The following is a 19,325-nucleotide window of genomic DNA, read 5'->3' as shown; positions in this document are numbered from 1 at the left end:
GCACATTTTCATGTACACTTAAAGGACACTATTACATTTAGGTTACCTTCCTTCCCCAAAAAGTTTCAGAGAAGTTTATTCCTCTTTATATTTTGTGTAACTTTATAAATTACGTAAGGAATAGAGCACATGACTTGTATTAATCTAAAAATACATGTGCACACAGGATAGTGCAGCACAGCAGAGCATGTCTGCGACATTCACTTTCTTAACCCCCTACAGAAGAATTTTCTGAGTAAATGGAAATAATGTTGTTCTCTAGTGCATGAACATTAAATCCAACAAAGTCGGGTTATTTTTCCACACTGATATGTGTGTTTTTTGGCATTCATATATATATACACACATACATATATACGTATATATATGTATATATGTATGTATGTATATGTATATATAGTATATATGTATATATAGCATATATATGTATATATGTATATATAGTATATATATGTATATATGTATATATAGTATATATGTATATACGTATATTTAGTATATATGTGTGTATATATATATGTGTGTGTATATATATATATGTGTGTGTATATATGTGTGTGTGTGTGTGTGTGTGTATTGTGCGAGATCCAAGAATGCTGTCTTAGGGCCTGGATTGGGACCCCTTTCCAGTAACAACCTGGTAATCGCCCCCACTGCACTCAACCTGGGCAACAGAGTGAAAACCTGTCTGAAAAAAAAAATGTATTTGAATGGACACTTCCACAAAGATGATATATGGATGGCAAATAAATACATGCAAAAAATATTTTTTTTCTTTTCTTGAGACAGGGTCTCACTCTGTTTTCCAGGCTGGAGTGTAGCAGTGCAATCTCAGCTCACTGCAGCCTCGACCTCCCCAGCTTCAGCCATCCTCTCACCCCAGCCTTCTGAGTAGCTGGGACTACAGGTGCATACCACCATGCCCAGTTGATTTTTAATTTTTTTTTTGAGAGATGGGGTCTCACTATGTTGCCCAAGCCAGTCTTAAATTCTTGGGCTCAAGTGATCCACCTGGCTTAACCTCCTAAAGTGCTAGGATTACAGGCATAAGCCACTGCACCCGGCTGCTAAAATGTTAAACATGATTAGTCATTAGGGAAATGCAAATTAAAACCAAAGTGTAATACCACTACACATCTATTAGAATAGCTTAAAAAAAAAAAAACAACAAACCCAAGTTCTGGCAAGAATGCAAAGTGACTGGAATGCTCATATAATGTACTAGCCATACAGAACAATATAGTCTCTTTGGGAAACAATTTGGCAGTTTCATATAAATTTAAACATTTATCATAAAACCCAGAAATCCCATTCCTAGGTATTTACCCAAGAGAAATGAAAATTTATAGCTGGGGATGCTGGTGTGTACCTGTAGTCCCAACTACTCAGGAGGCTGAGGTGGGAGAATTGCTTGAGTCCAGGAGTTCGGGATCAGCCTGAGCAACATAGTGAGACCAGTCCCTGTCCCCAAAACAATTTTTTAAAAGAGAAAATCTATGTTTATAGCAGCTTTATTCATAAATGAGAAAAATGGGGAAAAAACCCAGATGTACCTAAATCAGAGCATAACTAATATGTGGTACATCCATCAGTGAAGTGTTATTTAGCAATAAAAAGGAATGACTATTGATGTATAGAGCATCATGGACATGAATCAATTGTCTTATGCTAAATGAAAGAAGCTAAACTCAAAACCTTCATACCTTATGTTTCCATTTATATATTTTGGGGAAGTTAAAACTATAGGGACAGGGACAGGGGAGGTGGCTCATGCCTGTAATCCCCACACTTTGGGAGGCCAAGGTGGGAAGCTCACTTGAGGCCAGGAGTTGGAGATCATCCTGGGCAAGATGGTAATGGTGAGACCCCAAATCTACAAAAAAGTTTTTTTTTTGTTTTGTTTTTTGGTTTTTTAAATTAGCTGGGCATGGTGGCACAAGCCTGTAGTCCTAGCTACTCAGTTGGCCAAAGCAGGAGAATTGCTTGAGCCCAGGAGTTTGAGGCTGCAGTGAGCTGTGATCATACAACTGAATTCCAGCCTGGATAAGAGAGTGAGACCCCATCTCTAAAATAAAAAAATTCATAATAAAAAATAAAAACTATGGGGATAGAAAACAGATCAGTAGTTGCCAGGGACAGGGCCTGGGGAAAGTTTGGCTATAACTGGGCCCAGGGAACTGTGGCTGAGGGAACTGTTTTACATCTTATGAGACAGAGTTTTGCTCTTGTTGCCCAGGCTGGAGTGCAGTGGTGCGATCTTGGCTCACTGCAGCATCCGCCTCCCGGGTTCAGGCAATTCTCCTGCCACAGACTCCCAAGTAGCTGGGATTACAGGTGCCCACCACCACTCCCAGCTAATTTTTTGTATTTTTTTAGTAGAGATGGGGTTTTGCCATGTCAGCCAGGCTTGTCTTGAACTCCTGGCCTCAGGTGATCCACCTGCCTCGGCCTCCCAAAGTGTTGGGATTACAGGCGTGAGCCACCGTGCCCGGCCCGGCTCGGCTTTTTACTGAGATTTCACATAGACTACTTCACTTGTAAGGGTCAACCCTGTGGTCTCACCAATTCAATAATTTTTAGAAAACATTTATTTGTACTTTGCTTGGGAAGGAAAGCTCAGTTATTTACCTATCTCTTCATTTCCTTTTGAATCTACACTGTAGCTGCTACATGTCTATTTCATGCTTCCAAAAATGCCAAACATATTTTGAAAAGGGATCCAGTTTAGGGTGATCAAATGTCTTAGTTTGCCCAGAACAGTTCCGGTTTTAGTGCTAAAACTCTCACATTCCAAGGAACCCCTCTATCCCGGGTAAACCGGGATGGTTGAGGTAGCCACTAGCCCCATGGGGCTGTTTAAGTCTCCAAATTTTAAAATAGAATAAAATTAAAACTTTAGTTTCTCTGTTGCATTAGCCACATTTCAAGGGCTCTATGACTACACGTGAGCACCTCATGGGACAACGCAGAGACAGAAATTTCCATCATTGCAGACGGTTCTGTTGGATAGTGCTGAGCTAGAGGGTATTTCTGGTAATTGCCTAGAACTAACATCCTTTAAAACAGTGCCCTAGTCAAGTGTTAAGCAATCTCATGTGATGTGGCTGGCACCTCAGTGAATGCACAGAGTGTACTGGGTCAGCAAAGCCGCAGTGAAAACGTTTGTCTTTTAGAGTTTGCATATCCTGATGCATCAGGCTTCTGGGACTATGTCCTCATCTTCTTAGAGCCCAGGAATTTATAAACAGTTGTTGGCATTTAGTGGAAATTGGGGACATGGCAGGAGAAACATTTAACATGACAGCAAGAAAAGATAATTTGGCTCTTTTAAATTGGGCATGAGGCATGAGGGTCACACTAATTTTGTTCCCATTTATAGATTTTTTTCCTTGACATGCAGCATAGCAGAGAGGATCAAATTGAGTCAAATTGAGTTAGAGCTAAAGGAGCTCAGGCACAAGGAAAACCACCTTTGGAATGAACAGCTTTTAAGTCCATTTCATCCCTCACCCAAACAATGGGCTATAAAGTCGGATGGGAACTACAAAGTGGTCACAGTCATAGGGAGATGTTTGGCAACATCTCTCCTCCCCCAGGGCAAAGGCAAATTAGAAACAGAGACAGAGACAAACTGCTTGTCTGTTTAAAGATTCAGTGCTGAAGAATGTAATTGTGAGCATAGGGGTTTATCTGTTTCATAACATGTTATTGAAGACCTACAGAATTCTGTCCTTGCTCTTCAGTCATTCACAGTCTAGTGGGGACTCTAACGTATTTACTAATTTTAAAAAATATAAGATTTAATGTAACAAATGACGATTTATGAAGATAGCAATGATAATGATGATGGTGATAGTGATGGTGGTGATGATGATAATAAGCAACATTTATTGGGTGCTTTCCAGGTGTCAAGCTCTATTCTAAGTTCTTTACATGAAGAAGTACAAGACAATACTCTGGGAATAGAGTTGCTAGAGGGATTCTCAAGTGAAAATACAGCATTCTATTTTTCAAGATTTCTCAGAAATGCAGTATATAAACAAAGCAAAATCCTTTTATAAGTCATTTAGAGAAACAGCATAGTAGAGCCATTTTGGCAATAAATTTTATTTTTTTAAATGACCTTTTTATTTTGGAATAATTTTAGATTTATAGAACAGTTGCAAAGATAGTACAGAGAGTCCCCATATGATCATGGATTTTTGAGTCAGACAGCCATGGCCTTAAGTCCCAGTTCTGCTGTTTCTCCACTGTGCGTCCTTGGACCAGTTATTTAAACACTCATATCCTCAGATGTGGCTTCCTTGATTATAATATAGCAAAATAACCCTTGCTTTAGAGGGTTGTAGGAAACAAAAAGTGAGAGAATGTGTGTAAAGTGTGTGCACATACTTAAGCCATATTGACAGGCCTAATAAACATTAGTACTTATTTTTATTTATATAGATGGTATATTTGTTATTAAAAAATAAAATAATATGTTACAATAATTTTAAATGGGCTGATGTTTACTAATTACACACACACATTCCTTCTCTCTCCACCACCCTGCCTCAAAGAGACAGGTAATGATAATTCACCAACTTGCGACTTTAGGTCAACTGCAGTCGCTCTTTTCAATTCCTAAGAAATTGCAGGGGCCAGTGGGAAATTCTGAGTTGTTACAGTCTTAATGGAAAGCCCCAGGTCAAGAGTGAAGACTTTTCTTCAGTTTAAAAGCTAATGTTGGCCTTAAGACAACTGTGAAATATGTTTGGAAATTGTTCTCACCAAATGTTTTCTGGAAAGAATTCCGGCTGCTAGCAATTGAAAGCCTAGTGATAGATTTAGCACCTCGGCCATGCTGAAGAAACACTGCAGAAGTTGTTCCGGCAAACACATTTTCTAGCAATGGGGTACTTGTTGTGGGCCACACGGGCATTCTGGCCAGGTTGTGGCTGTGAGGACAGACATTCTCCAGGTGCTTCCGATGCTAAAACCTAATGCTTACTGAGCGCTTATGACCTCAGAGGCTCTGTCTTTAGTACTCCACGAGCACTGTCTCCTCCAATCCACACAGCAATGCTGTAAGTTGTGTATTATTATCATCTTCCCCATTTCATAGTTGAGGAAACTGAGACACAGAGAGTTTCATGAACATGCCCATGGCCACACAGTTGGGAACAAGTGAAGCCAGGGTTTGTTTGTTTGTTTGTTTTTTTGTTTTGTAGAGATGGAGTCGCTCTGTCACCCAGGCTGGAATGCAGTGGCGTGATCTCGGCTCACCGCAACCTCCACCTCCCGGGTTCAAGCAATTCTCCTGCCTCAGCCTCCTGAGTACCTGGGACTATAGGTGCCAGCCGCCACTCCCAGCTAATTTCTTTTGTATTTTAATAGAAACGGGGTTTCACCGTGTTGCCCAGGCTGGTCTCAAACTCCTGAGCTCAGGCAATCCACCCGCCTCGGCCTCCCAAAGTGCTAGGATTATAGGCATGAGCCACCATGCCCGGCTGAAGCCAGGATTTGAGGTAGGTAACTTAGGACTTAGGACTCACACTCTCGGCCACCATGTGAAAATCTTTTGCCTTGATTAGCTTTGGAATTCACACTTCTTCAGAAGCCAGCATTTCACTGCAGGCCAGTAGCCTCATGAAAATATAACAGAAAACGATTCAAGAGCCCCTCAAGTCAACTGGTAGCTGTCAGACATTTCCTCAGGCATCCTCTCATTCATGGCATCCTAAGGATGACGCTAGTGGTAGACAACAGACCCTTGAACAGCAAGAGCCCAGGCTGCAGGTTAGACTCTCCTACTTGGCCGCGTAGCCTGATGGCTTCTGGACTCTGTGTTCTCTTTTTGCTCCTGATCCAGTGCTCATTTTGAAAGTTACAGCCAGATGGATGAAAACAGGGATTGTCACATTTGCCCTATTCAAGGGCCAAGGACTACATAAAAACTGTTTTATGTTACCACAGTGGTGGGGAGGGTATTGTCATGCAATGAATCCCTGAAACGAGGTTACTGGATGCAGTGCAGTAATTATTGCTTTCCAGAACAGAAAAAAAAAAAAGCTACCTCCCTAGCACTTCAAGCAAGTTCATTGAGAAAGCAGCCTCATGGTTTGAGGATAGCTTTGAAGATAAATGGCTACACTCCATCTACGACCTATGTAGGCCTTTTCCAAATCATTTTGACATCACTCCCTCTGAATGTTAGAAGGTAAACACAGGAGGGGAAAGGGCAAAACATGGTGGAAAGAAATTGTGACATCGTTCAACCAAAGTATACAAGGGAACAGGTACTGGAGTCTAGGGTCAGGAGACAGTTGCTCTAACCAGCTGATAATCAGCTGTACTTCTGTCCACGGAGCTCACGTCTACAAAACATTATTATCCTCAAGCAGGCCAGGGTTCAAAGAAATCTTTCTTTGAAAATAAGAGAGAGAAGCTAATTTTATTTTACACTGGTGTGTGATTTATTTTGGGCACCCACAAAACAAATTGGACTCATGCTGAGTGGCCTAAAACACCATGAGCATTCTAGGGGAGACTGGTGGAAAATGCTTAGTGTCCATGAACCTCAACCAACTAGATAATGTGAAGCGATCCCAGATGATTTATTAATCTGCAATAATGCAGACTTGTTTAGCAAGGAGAAAATACCACGGAGGCCGATGGGTGTGACCTTCAATTTCAGCCGTTTTGTAAACAAGTGTTCTATGAGGTTTCGTTTTATTTTCACACAGTTTGAGGATGGCTTTCTATCCACAGGGCAGTAAACGATTAACCAAAATAGCTCCTTTTAACCAAATGAGTGTGAGGAACTCTGAGCAATCTGGCAGCTTTTTTTTTCCAAGATAAGGAGATTTTAAAAAGCACAGCAACATTTTTCTTGCTTTTATGAAACACTGCCCTGTGCTTCCAGGCAGAAAAGCAAAAACTTTTGAAAGGTCATGTGATGTCATTTCAGCAATGTAGAAAAAAAAAAAAAATCAACAACCAAAAAAGATAATGATCTTTGACAGCATGTTTTGTGTTTTTGTTTGTTTGTTTTTTAGACAGAGTCTCACTCTGTCGCCCAGGCTGGAGTGCAGTGGTAACAATCTTGGCTCACTGCCACCTCTGCTTCCCAAGTTCAAGCGATTCTTATGCCTCAGCCTCCTGAGTAGCTGGGACTACAGGCACCTGCCACCACGCCCAGCTAATTTTTCTATTTTTAGTAGAGACGGGGTTTCACCGTGTTGGCCAGCCTGGTCTCGAACTCCTGACGTCGTGATCCGCCTGCCTCAGCCTCCCAAAGTGCTGGGATTACAGGCGTCAGCCACCGTGCCCGGCCTGACAGCATGTTTTAAAGCGGAATATAAGTATGTACACAAACATGTGTAATTCTGAAAGGATTTCACTTTGAAATTGAATGCCTTAATAAAGACGACTTGTCCGTGAAGGGCTAAATTAATCTTTGAGCTGTGTTGTACAGGAAATCAAATCCTGGTCTATCATAGGCGTCATCATTGACATCTTCCATGAGGGCAAGTGTGGGCAGATATAGAAAGAAGCAAATAAAGCCTTTTCCTCTTCCCAGGGAAAGGAGTTGCTTCAGAAAAACACTGGAGAAGGCCATAAAGTGCTTCTATCAGGCTTTAGAAGAGTTTCCATCTGCCTCGCCTCATAGGATCATGCCGTGTCTCACACTGGGGACACTGAATTTTTCTGGTTTTGAGAGCAATGGTCCTCAACTGGAGGTGATTTTCTTCCCCAGGAAACTTTTAGTAATGTCTAGAGACATTTTTGGTTATCACACTGGGAGCCCCCATGGTACTAGATAAACCAAACGGATGAATCTAGCATCACAAAGGCCCAGAAAATTAAACTGTCATCAGAATCATCGTGTACAAAAGTCAGGCCAGGACCCATGTACCAAACCTAAGCAGGGTGGCTGACTACTAAAATAAAATATTTAAATAAGACTTAGAGTCTCCAAATAGTCAAAATACAAAATGTCCAGGTTAAAAACAGAATAAATAATAACCTTGGCAGATTACTCATTGCAGAGTTGCTCACGCTCATTTGGTTAAAAGGAATTATTCTGGATACAACTGAAAAGTAATAGTTATACCAAGAATCAGGAAAATCACAACTTTAATGAAAACAAGATAATCACTGACACAGAGGTGAATCAGATACTGGAATTATCTGATAAAGACTTTAAGGCAGTTATTATAAAAATGCTTTAATGAATAATTTTGAATTCTTGAAACAAAAATAGAAAATATCACCAAAGAAACTGAAGTTATTTAAAAAGAACCAATGGGAATTATAGAACTGAAAAATATAATAACAGAAATAAAAACTCACTGGATGAGCTCAATAATAGAATGGAGATGACAGAGGATAGAATCAAAGAACTTCAAAATAGATGAATAGAATTTACCTAATCTGAAAAACAGACAGAAAATATCCTGAAAAAAAAAAAAAAGAACAGATCTTCAAGGAGCTGTAGGACAATAACAAAAGATCAAAAATTCGTATCCTTGGATTCCCAAAAGGAGAGCAGAAGATGAGTGGTATTGAAAGGGTATTTGAAAAAAAAAAAAAAAGCTGAAACCTCCCCAAATTTGCTAAAATACATAGACCTACTGCTTTAAGAAGTTGAACAATCTTAAAATAGGAAAGCCCAAAGAAATCCATGTCTTGACACACTGTAATTAAACTTCTGAAAGCTAAGGATCAAATCTTGAAAGTAGCCAGACCATAACGACACATTTACCACAGGGGAATACAAACTCAAATAATAGCATATTTCTCATCTGAAACCGCAGAGGCCACAATAAGTGGCACAACATTTCTTAAGTGCTGAAAGAAGGACTGTCAACAGTGAATTCTATCTCTTACAAAACTATTCTTCAGGAATACAAGGGAAATAAAGACATTCTCTGATGAAGGTAAATTTAAAGGATTTGTTGCAAGCCTAAAGGAAGTAGAAAAGAAGTGACTCAAACTGAATGACAATGATCAAAGAAGGAAACTTGAAGCATTGGGAAAGATGAAAGAACAATGTAAAAGTCAGGAATACAGACAATAGACTAGCTCTTCTCAGGAATTTAAAACATCCTTTTTTTTTTTTTTTGAGACGGAGTCTCGCTGTGTCGCCCAGGCTGGAGTGCAGTGGCGTGATCTCGGCTCACTGCAAGCTCCGCCTCCCAGGTTCACCCCATTCTCCTGCCTCAGCCTCCCGAGTAGCTGGGACTACAGGTGCCCGCCACCACGCCCGGCTAATTTTTTTGTATTATTAGTAGAGACGGGGTTTCACCGTGTTAGCCAGGATGTTCTCGATCTCCTGACCTCGTGATCCGCCCGCCTCGACCTCCCAAAGTGCTGGGATTACAGGCGTGAGCCACCGCACCTGGCCAAAAAATCATATTTAATGATTAGAACAAAAAATTACAATAGCATCTGAGAGTCAAGACTATGATGTTTAAAAGTGGGAAAAGATAAAGGGATTAAAACAGAAGTAAGGATTCCATGCTTAATTTGAAGTGGTAAAATATCAATGCCAGTAGACTGTAATAAGTTACATTTGTATATTGTCACACCCAGAGCAACTGCTAATAAAATTACGTAAAAAGGTACGTTCCAAAACGCTATAAGTAAATCAAGATGGAATCCTTAAAAGTGTTCATGTAACACACAGGAAGAAGAAAGGACCAGAGGCATAAGGAGAGGAAACAAAGAGAAAATGAATAATTACACAGAAGACTTGAGCCCTAATAACAACTACTTTAAATGTAAATGGTTTAAATACACCAATTGTAAGGCAAATATTGGCACAGTGGATAAAAAACAAAACAAACACAAACAAACCGTGACTCAACTATATGCTATATACAAGTAACTCATTTTCATTTCAATGAAATAGGTAGGTTGACAGTCAAAGGACTAAAAAAATACTGTGTAAGCATTAATTATTTTTTATAAAAGAAGGAATAGCCATATTTATTTCAGATAAAGTAGAATTTATCCAAGCAAATAAACTTCTAGAAACAAAGAGCAATGTTACAGAATAATAAAAGAATCAACCTACTGTAAGGGATAATGGGAAGGACAGCTGAGAAAGGAATGAGGCCAATAGACCCAAGTTCAGGCAAGCTGATTTATTGTCAGTCCTGCCGGGCTACCTCCTGACCAAAGCCGAGGAGACAGCCAGGCTTACAGACCACCACAGGGCTTTATAGGGCGAGGAACTGGGTCAGGGTTGGGGAGCTGAGTTGGGTGTGTAGGAGGGCTGAGTCGGGGTGAGGGAGATGAGTCGGGGGTGCAGGTGTCTTGACCGCATCCTGGAGATGTTTTTTGCCAGCTTTGTTATGCAAGGTGAACAGACATGCTAACTGCATCCTGTAACTGCCTGGACAGTTACTGGAGGGGTCAGTGAAGAGGGGTTTGTCTTTAGCCCTGGGGGAGCTGTGCGGAGGTCACAAAGGACTGCATTGTAAGACCCATGGGAAGGGAGGGGAAACAGTCTGGTCAGAGTGACCCTAACATTCCAGCCTTTTAATAGATGATAGGAAAGGGGGTGCCATTTTTTGTCTGGCTGCTTCAGGCTGAGAGGGCAGCGACTAGGGAAAGGCTGGAATGTGGGGGTGGCTTTAGTTTTGAAATTGTTGATACTCCTGGAGTAACATTATGTCCTGTATGGTTCCGTGGGCAAAGGCTCAGATATGATTCTGCAAAAACTGGGTGAAGAGGTGTATTAAGCAAGGCCTGAAGATTAGGAGGAAGAGAAAAAGAATTATAACAGGTCCAAGGAGAGGGAGTAGGCAGGGGGCCCAGGTGCTGAGAGACCAAGAGGGCCAAGAGGGCCAGGTAGAGGAGCTGCTTTCCCTAATTTTTTGGGTGCATCTTTGAACTTTTTTTACTGCATTCTAAACTAAGCTTGACTGGTTAAAATAAAAGCAGCATTCTTCATCTAGGAAAAATGCAGGGTCCTCCTTTGTCAGCGATGAGTAGGTCAAGACCTCTGTGATTTTGTAAGGCGACTGCCGCTAGGGAGTCTAGCTGAGTTTGTAAGGTGGATATAGACGTTGCAAGGTCATCTATACCATTTGAAAGGTCCTTTGATAAGGTTTTATGGTAATAAGAGGAGGTTGCGATTCCTGCTACTCCAGTGCCTGTGGCTGCTGTGATGCCCAGGCCTACGAGTAGTGGGATAAGCTGTATGGCCCGGCGCCTGCGGTGTGGGATTTGAGTATTTAGGTTTTGGAGAGGCAGGTTTTCTCCTGGAGCTATGCCTATTTTAGGGCTGAGGAAGACCAGTGTACAGGGGCCTGTCCAGTTGGTGGGGAGACAGAGGTAGGTGGAGGTGCTGCATAGAAAGAATACACCTTGGCTAGGGAGGCAGAATTGGAAATGTATGGCAAAAAGGGGATGTAAAATGTTGTTTTCTGAGCATCAGGTGTGGAGGGAGGAGGCTAGAGCCACTCCGGTTAGGGGTTGAAGGGTGTGTGTTGAGTTGAGCTGGCTAGCTCCTACTGATGAGTTTTCTAAGTGTAGAAAGAAGCATTTTGTGTCAATAAGTAGTCTGTTTGAGGGTGTGTTAGGCAGTGGGATTTCCACGCATTCGGAAGTGGGGGTCTAGACAAGTGCTCCACCCTGCGATTTCTATGCAGGGCCTATGTCGGTTATTGCAGAATCCTGATGTTTCTCCTGTGAGTTGGGCCTGAGGGGGGTTGGAGATTTTGAGAGTTTGTGTGGGGTTTGTTACTGTTACTGTTTGGATGCCTGTTGGGGGAGTGAGTGTTAGGGTATAGTTGCATAAGCTAGAGGAGAGGGTGCCTAGGGGGGACTCCTGAGGAAAGTTCACATTTTATGCATAGGAATGCTTGTTGGCTGAGTTTTGAGTCTGAAGTAAGTGCTCCTAAGATAACTTTGTGTTCTGAAGTATGTGTGGTAAGATTGAGTTTGTAACTTTTGAGTGCATTTACTCCTCTGAAACTTTGGTAGCGGGGGTGGAGGGTTATATTGATGAGGACCCAGTCTTTGAGGGGAACTGGGAAGGCATCCTTTGATATGGTTTCTGAGGGGTGTACACAGAACCAGCAGGCCTTGGCCAGGGAGGGGTTAGTTTGATTGAGTATCCTATGTGCCTGTTGAATGGTGCGCTGAAGGTGGGAGCAGTAGTGAGAAGGAGGAGGAGTAAACAGACAGAGAGCAAGTGTAAAGGTAAAGAATTCGGCTTCATCTGGAGTGAATTCCTGTAAATCCCCTTGAAATATAAGATCGGTGATCCAGTCAAGGAATGCCGTGAGGGTGGGATGTTCTCGGTAGGACCATGAAATTCTGTGATGCAGTGAAGGAAGAGGGTGAAACGGCAGGACGGGCAAAGACAGGACATTTAGGAGGGGCAACTGTTGGTGGTGGTTATTATACCTGCTATAAGGAGGATTGTGAGGCAAAATGTTACGGATATGGAAATTTTTTGTTTGAAACTCCACCCAGGAGGTGAGACGGTATATAGTCCTATGGCAAAGAGTAGAGTAAGTAGGGTGATTCCTGCAAGGGCAGCGTAATAGATGATTTCCATTAATAAGCATTTGGATACTTAATGGTAAGGGGTGATAACTTGTCTGTTATGGTTCATGGGGGAAGAGTGGGGTCTTCTGGGATGGGCATTAGGTGGAGTTGAGTTTTTCCAAGAAGAGTGCTGGAGTATTTGCAGGAAACAGCTGGTTGGTTAGTCGGTGGCAGGTCAGCGGCAGGGGCTCTTTTTAACCTGGAAAGATGGTACCAAGAGTTGTGTCCTGAAAGTTTGGCTGTGGTGGGGGTAGTGAGAAGGACTTGGAAAGGGCCTTCCCACTTCAGTTTGAGACTCGTTGAAGTAAGGGTTTTTAGGAACACATATTCTCCAGGAAGGAGTTCCTGGTCGGTGGGGCCTTGGTGGGATTTTGGGAGGGCCTGGTCAGCTTGTTCGTGGAGGGGATGACAGATGAGGGAGAGTGTTGGGAGGTACTCTCCTAATTGAGAGTTAGGAGGGGGTCTTTTGTAAGAGGAAAGGGCGTCCATACATTAACTCAAATGGACTGAGGAAGGAGGGGGCCTTTGGACTGGCTCTGATGTGAGCCAGTGCTATGGGTAAAAAGGAGGTCCAAGGTTTTTTGATCTCCAGTGTGAGTTTGGTTAACTGAGTTGTGAGAATTCCGTTTGCCCTCTCGACTTCTCCGGATGACTGGGGCTGATATGGGATATGGAGGCGCCACTGAACGCCAAGGGATGGGGAGACCTGTTGGGTAATTTGGGAGATGAAGCTAGGCCCATTGTCTGATTGTATGGGGCTTGGGAGACCAAATCCAGGGATAATTTCTGATATGAGAATCTGAGAGACTTCTGCAGCTTTTTCTGAAGGGGTAGGAAATGCTTCTACTCAACCTGAAAAAGTGTCTACAAGGGTAAGAAGATATTTAGCTTTTTTGACGGGAGGCATGTGGGTGAAGTTTACTTGCCAGTGCTCCCCTGGGAGTGTTCCTCTGTGCTGGTATGTAAGGATGAGGAGAGGGCGGAGGGCCCCTTGGGAGGAAGTAACAGAGCATATACGACAGTTTGAGGTTGTGTCCTTTAGTGAGATGAATAGATAGGGGGAGGAGAAACAAGGGCGAAGGAGTAGGTATGGGGGCATGCACTGATATGGAAGGGTTGGTGAAGAGGTGTTAGAATTTCCTTGCTTTGCTCTTGGGGAAGAACAGGCTTTTGATTTTTGATTATCCAGTCCCCTTGAAGGGAGGCTCCTTGCTGTAGTAGTGAAGACTTTTCAGTGGGAGGGTATCTGGGTGGGACTGCTGGGGTGACAAGGAGGATGGGGGCAGGGAGAGGAGAAAGGGAGGCCTGTTTTGCTGCCTCGTCGGTCTTTCTATTTCCTTTTGAGATTTCATCTGATCCTGCTTGATGTTCTCGACAGTGTATGACTCTTGCTTCAGTTGGGAGGTGTGCCACCTGAAGGAGTTGGTAAATAAGGGTGGCCGTTAGTAATGGGGGTTCTTTTGGCGGTAAGGAATCCTTTCTCTTGCCAGATGGCTGCATGGGAATGAAGAATGTGATAGGCATACTTAGAGTCTGTGTATATGTTGACCCATTTGTTTTTGGAGAGGGTTAGGGCTCTGGTGAGCGCTATGGGTTGTGCCTTCTGGGAGGAGGTTCCTGAGGGTTGGGTTTTAGCCTCAATTACATGGTTTAAGGTAACTACTGCATACCCAGCAATTTTGGGAGAGACGGGGGCTCCAGAAGATGAGCCAGCTATGAATAGTTGGTCATCTGGGTTAGTGAGAGGCTCGGAGGAGATGTTAGGGAAGTGTGGCTGCAGGTGATCCAGAATGTCAGTGCAAGAATGAGTAGGAGGGGAAAAGGATATGGGGAGTAGGGATGCTGGGTTGAGGGGTGCGTTTTGGTGAGGCTGAATTCAGGATTTTCAATAAAGAGGGCATAGAGTGACTGAATTCGGGAAGGAGAGAGGGAGCTTAACGCCCGGGAGGAGAGGAGATCCTGTAAGTTGTGAGAGCTGTGGACAGTGGTGCTTTGGCTGAATGTTAGTTTTTTACTTTCCAGAGCTAAAATGGCCGCTGCTGCTAATGCTCTAAGACAGGTTGGCCACCCTCTGACAGTGTTGTTTGTTTTGAGAGGTATGCCACAGGGGTAAAGGAAAGAGGATTTCCCTTTTGTTGCCCTAAGACCCCGAGAGCTATTCCTTGGTTTTCGGTGGCATAGAGAACGCAGGGTTGGGAGATGTCGGGTAAGGACAGGGCAGGTGCAGTGATGAGAGCGGTTTGGAGTCCACGGAAACTGGGAAGTATATTGTGTGGGGGGCTTAGGGGTTCATTGAGAGGGCCTTTGGCTGCTTCATAGAGGGGCTGAGCCAGGAGGGCAAAGTTGGGAATCCATGTCCTAAAGAAACCTGCCAGTCCTAGAAAGAGAGAAGTTCATTTTTTGAGGAAGGCGGGGGCAAGCTGTTTATTAAGGTTGCTTGTGCTGGGGTCATGGCTCGGGCCCCGGGGGAGAGTTGGACTCCTAAGTATGTTACTGTTGGGTAAGATAGTTGGGCAAACAACAAATCTCTATTAGCATTTATAATTTACCTGCTACCATGAATAGTGCTGAGGGCACAGAGATGTATCAGACACCCCTGGAGGAGCTCATAGTGATTGGCTGCATCAGTGAAGGTTCCAATAGGAAAAGGCATTTCCCTCAGCTGAGAGTTTAATGATGGGACTATTAGCACAAGGATGGGCAAAGGTAAGACAGTTCTGTAAGAACTGTGGAAGTACAGATCAGCTGTAAAGGAATGAGCCATCTGAGATGGGCTCTGTGCAGATTACCAGGGTAGGTGGAACAAGTACAAGTCCCGCCAACTTGCCTTGTCTTCAAGTTTAACATCTGAGAGCTATATTGGTTAGCTGTTTGTTTAGCAACAGCAGCTGGAGAACCCCTCTCTTGTGTCAAAATGAAACCACACTTCAGCAGACTTGTTCACCATAATCTCAAGGACTCTGTGCCCTGTGTCCCTATTTCCTGCTCATCGCTGCTCAACCTGCAGGCGTCACCTAGGAGTGTCATCCAACCCCTCCCGCTGCAGCTGGCGCCATGGTATGTGTGGGGGTGTGTGAATCTGTGTGGGGTTGGGGCATTTCTTCAGAGGCCAGCCCTGGTCAGTTGCTCCCTTAGTTCAGTTGGCGTCCCAGCTTTGGGACATGAGATAGTCACTGTTGCAGGTTCCCTGAACCCCATTTCATACCGAAGGAAATTAACACCCCAGAGAAGCTGATGGCTGATCAGCTCCAGGTCCTGAAGCATATACAGGCTTGGACTCAAGCCCCTTGCCCTGACTCCCTGCGTTTTGTACCTTATCCCTTGGTGACTGGCCAAGAAATGGGTTATATCTTTACCAGGAAAAACTGTTATTTGTGCCGGTGGCCATGACTACTTTACTGTGGGACTCCTTTCATCCTTATCTTCTCCTACGTGGTGTCTGGAGTTTCCCATGACTTACTCAATGCATTCATCATTAGCTCAATCTTCCATATATTTAGAATGACAGAATAATGTGCAGGATAATTTAGGCTCCATTAGTACTTTGTGCATACCTCTATTATAGTACTTATCACATCGTGCTGTAATTTTTTGTTTACATACCTGTCTCTGCCACTTGGCAGTGAGTTCCTCCGGGGCTCAGGCTGTCTTACTCATTTCTGTATTCCACCTCCTCCCCACAACCCAGCGGCTGAACACGTTGAACAGAGTAGGTTTTTAATGAATGAGCTGGCTTTAGGGTAAGGCTCGGTAGACTGGTACACCTGGTATTCCACATATTCATTTATTCAGCAAATATTTTCATAACTGCTACTATTTTTTAAATTGCCAAATAAAAATTGTATACATTTGTGGTGCACAACATGATGTTTTGAAATCTGTATGCACTGTGGAATGGCTAACTCAAGCTAATTAATATATGCATTACCTCACCTACTTATCCTCTTTTTGCGGTGAGAATACTTTTTTTTTTTTTTTTGACAAGGTCTGACTCTATTGTCCAGGCTGGAGTGCAGTGGTGTGATGCTGGCTCACTGCAACCTCCACCTCCCACACTCAAGCAATCCTCCCACCTCAGCCTCCCAAGTTGCTGGGACTACAGGTGCACATCATAAAAACATAATTTTTGTGTTTTTAGTAGAGACGGGGTCTTGCTATGCTGCCCAGGCTGGTCTCAAGCTCCTGGGTTCAAGTGATCTTCCCACCTCAGCCTCTCAAAGTGCTGAGATTATAGGTGTGAACCACCATGCCTCGCCAAGAATACTTAAAATCTACTCTGTTAGCAATTTTCAAACATACAATACATTATTACTAATTATAGTCACCATGTTGTACAATAAACCTCTTACACTTATTCTTCCTGTCTAACTGAAATTTTATATCCTTTGACCAACTTTCCCCAACCCCCACTCCCACCTCCGCCCCAGGCCCATGGTGACCTCCATTCTACTCTCTGCTTCTTTAGACTGCACATATAATGAGGTCAAGGAGTATTTGTCTTTCTGTGCCTGGCCTATTTCACTTAACGTAATACCCTCCAGGTTCACCTGTGTTGTCACAAATAGAAGTTTCTTCTGTCTGAAGACTAAGTGTTATTCCACTGTGTATCCGTACCATACTTTCTTCATTCATTTATCCATCGATGAACACTTAGGGTGAGTCCCTGTCATGGCTATTGTAAATAAGAATGTTGCAATGACTGTGGGAGTGCAGTGTCTCTTTGACATACTGATTCATTTTCCTTTGGATATATACCCAGTCGTGGGATTGCTGGATGATATTATAGTTCTATTTTTAATTTACTGAGGAAATTTCATACCGTTTTCCATAATATCTGTGCTAATTTATTTCCCACCATCAGTATATCAGAGTTTTCTTTTCTCCACATCTTTGCCAACACGTGTTTTCTTTTTTCTTTCTTTCTTTTTTTTTTGGATAACAGCCATTCTGACAGGTGTAAGGCGATATCTCATTGTGGTTTTAATTTGCATTTCCCTGAGGTTTAGTGATGTTGAACATTTTTTATATATCTGTTCGCCATTTGTATGTCGTCTTTTGATGTCTATTCGGGTCTTTTTCCCATTTTTTAAATTGGGTTATTTGTTTTCTTATTCAGCAGATGTTTATTAAGTACTTACTGTGTGTCCAGCACTATGCTAAGCTCTGGGAATTCAAACACATCATATGTGAACCCTAGGAGATAATGTCATACAAAAAAGACTAATTCCTAATCATTATGCAACATGCAGGGATGCATAGCAGGTTAAAGAAGACAGGAGGGAGCTGTTTACGATGGCCAGGTTGTGGTGGCCATCAAGGAAGGGTTCCTGGAGAAGGAAGCTGCTGAGCTGCATTTTAAATGAGGGTTATGACATAACCAGTCAAAGATATGTTGAGAGGAGGCATCAGGGAGAGGAGATAGTAGGAGTAAAGGTGCCGGTATGTGACATAGCCAGGTGTGGGTGAAAAGCTCTGTCAATGCAGTGTTGTTGGAGTGACATCCAATGTGGGATGCAACACGAGGATGGAGAGAGCCAGTGGGGAGTGGGCAGGTTATTAAAAGCTATGAAACTTGGATGTAATGCTGTGGGTGATGCTGATGTAGTAAAACGACATGAGCTGGTGGGGGATGTGGCATTTCAGAGAGAATCACTCACTGACCTTGTGAAAAACAGCGTTGGGGCATCAAACTAGATTCAGGAAAACCAGCTAGGTTGCTGGTTGCTATGGTGGTGGCAAGAGATGGAGGCCACTTGAACGAGGGCAGTTGTAGAAGGGATGGAAAGAAAGGGACTGATTTGACCCTGATGTAAGAAATGAACTTGGCAGGATTTGGTGGTTAACTGGATTTGAAGAGTAAAAAAGCGGGAGGACACAGGAAGCTCCCAGGTCGATGGTGAGGCCATGGTCACAGGACAGAGACTAGAGAAGAAAAGCCTGGTTTGGCGGAAGTCAGTGAGCTAGTTTTAGACGTATGGAGTTTGAGGCGTGTCTGTCTCCTTCAGGAGATTCCAACAGGTAGTCAAAGATGTGTTTGAAGCTTGGTGGGGATAGGGAGAGGGCCTGGACCAGAGGTATATAATCTGTGGTCACAAACTGGAAGGCAGTGGTAGAAATTATGATCATGGATAAAATCACTAGGGTGAGTATGTGTTGGGAGACGGACGGTAAGCTGGACCAGCTCTCTGGGGAATGCCAACACAGAAGGAGCTGGTGGAGGAAGAGGAGCACATTAAACAGACTGAGAAGGATAGTAAGAGCATGTTGGGAGAATAAGCCTTGCTCACACGTGGCTTCCTTAGGGCTAGCTTCCCTGACGCCCTACCCACACCAGGTCTGATACTGCCATCCCCTCTAATAAGTCTGCTGTGTTTGTCCTTCACAGAAGTTGCCATAGTTATAAATTAACACTTGTTTTTGTTGTTGCTTAATGTCCATCTTTCCTGCTAAAATATAAGCTCCATGAGGGCAGGGTTTGCATCGCTCTTCTTCCTCGGGGAATCCCCAGGACCTAGCAGATAGCTGTTGCTTAATAAGTATTTGTGAAATTAAAGAATCATGTTGCGGACTCCCAGGGGGGTAGAGAGTTTCAAAGAAAGTCACTCTTAGTAACCAAGTGGCCTGTGTAGTATCCAAATCAAAGTATGAAATATGCTTATTTTTAAATGTTTAAAATTTCCTGTGTAAAATAATAAAAGTTTTGAACAATTCCTTCCCACTTCTCCTGGATATGACGTGAAGCCCTCAGATACTTGGAGAGAGGAAAAGGCAGACAAACA

At 43.1% G+C, this 19,325-nt stretch overlaps 1 protein-coding gene across 3 annotated transcripts in view; it reads left to right on the top strand.

The window, feature by feature from the left end:
* Window positions 1-19,325, top strand: part of ADTRP (androgen dependent TFPI regulating protein) — an 89,475-nt gene that overhangs the window by 1,289 nt on the left and 68,861 nt on the right. For 2 of the 3 annotated variants that reach the window (XM_063811883.1, XM_063811884.1), the window contains exon 1: window positions 13,621-15,603. The exons of the other annotated variant lie outside the window; for it this stretch is intronic. The gene's annotated coding sequence lies outside the window, so the exon portion shown is untranslated. Of the gene's footprint in view, window positions 1-13,620; window positions 15,604-19,325 lie in introns of those variants that run through there. 3 annotated transcript variants of the gene reach the window in all.

This window comes from Pan troglodytes, chromosome 5 (assembly GCF_028858775.2).
Source record: "Pan troglodytes isolate AG18354 chromosome 5, NHGRI_mPanTro3-v2.0_pri, whole genome shotgun sequence".
NCBI classification, from domain to species: domain Eukaryota; kingdom Metazoa; phylum Chordata; class Mammalia; order Primates; family Hominidae; genus Pan; species Pan troglodytes.
The sequence above is the reverse complement of the archived record's forward strand: the minus strand, read 5'-3'. Positions and strand labels throughout refer to the sequence as shown.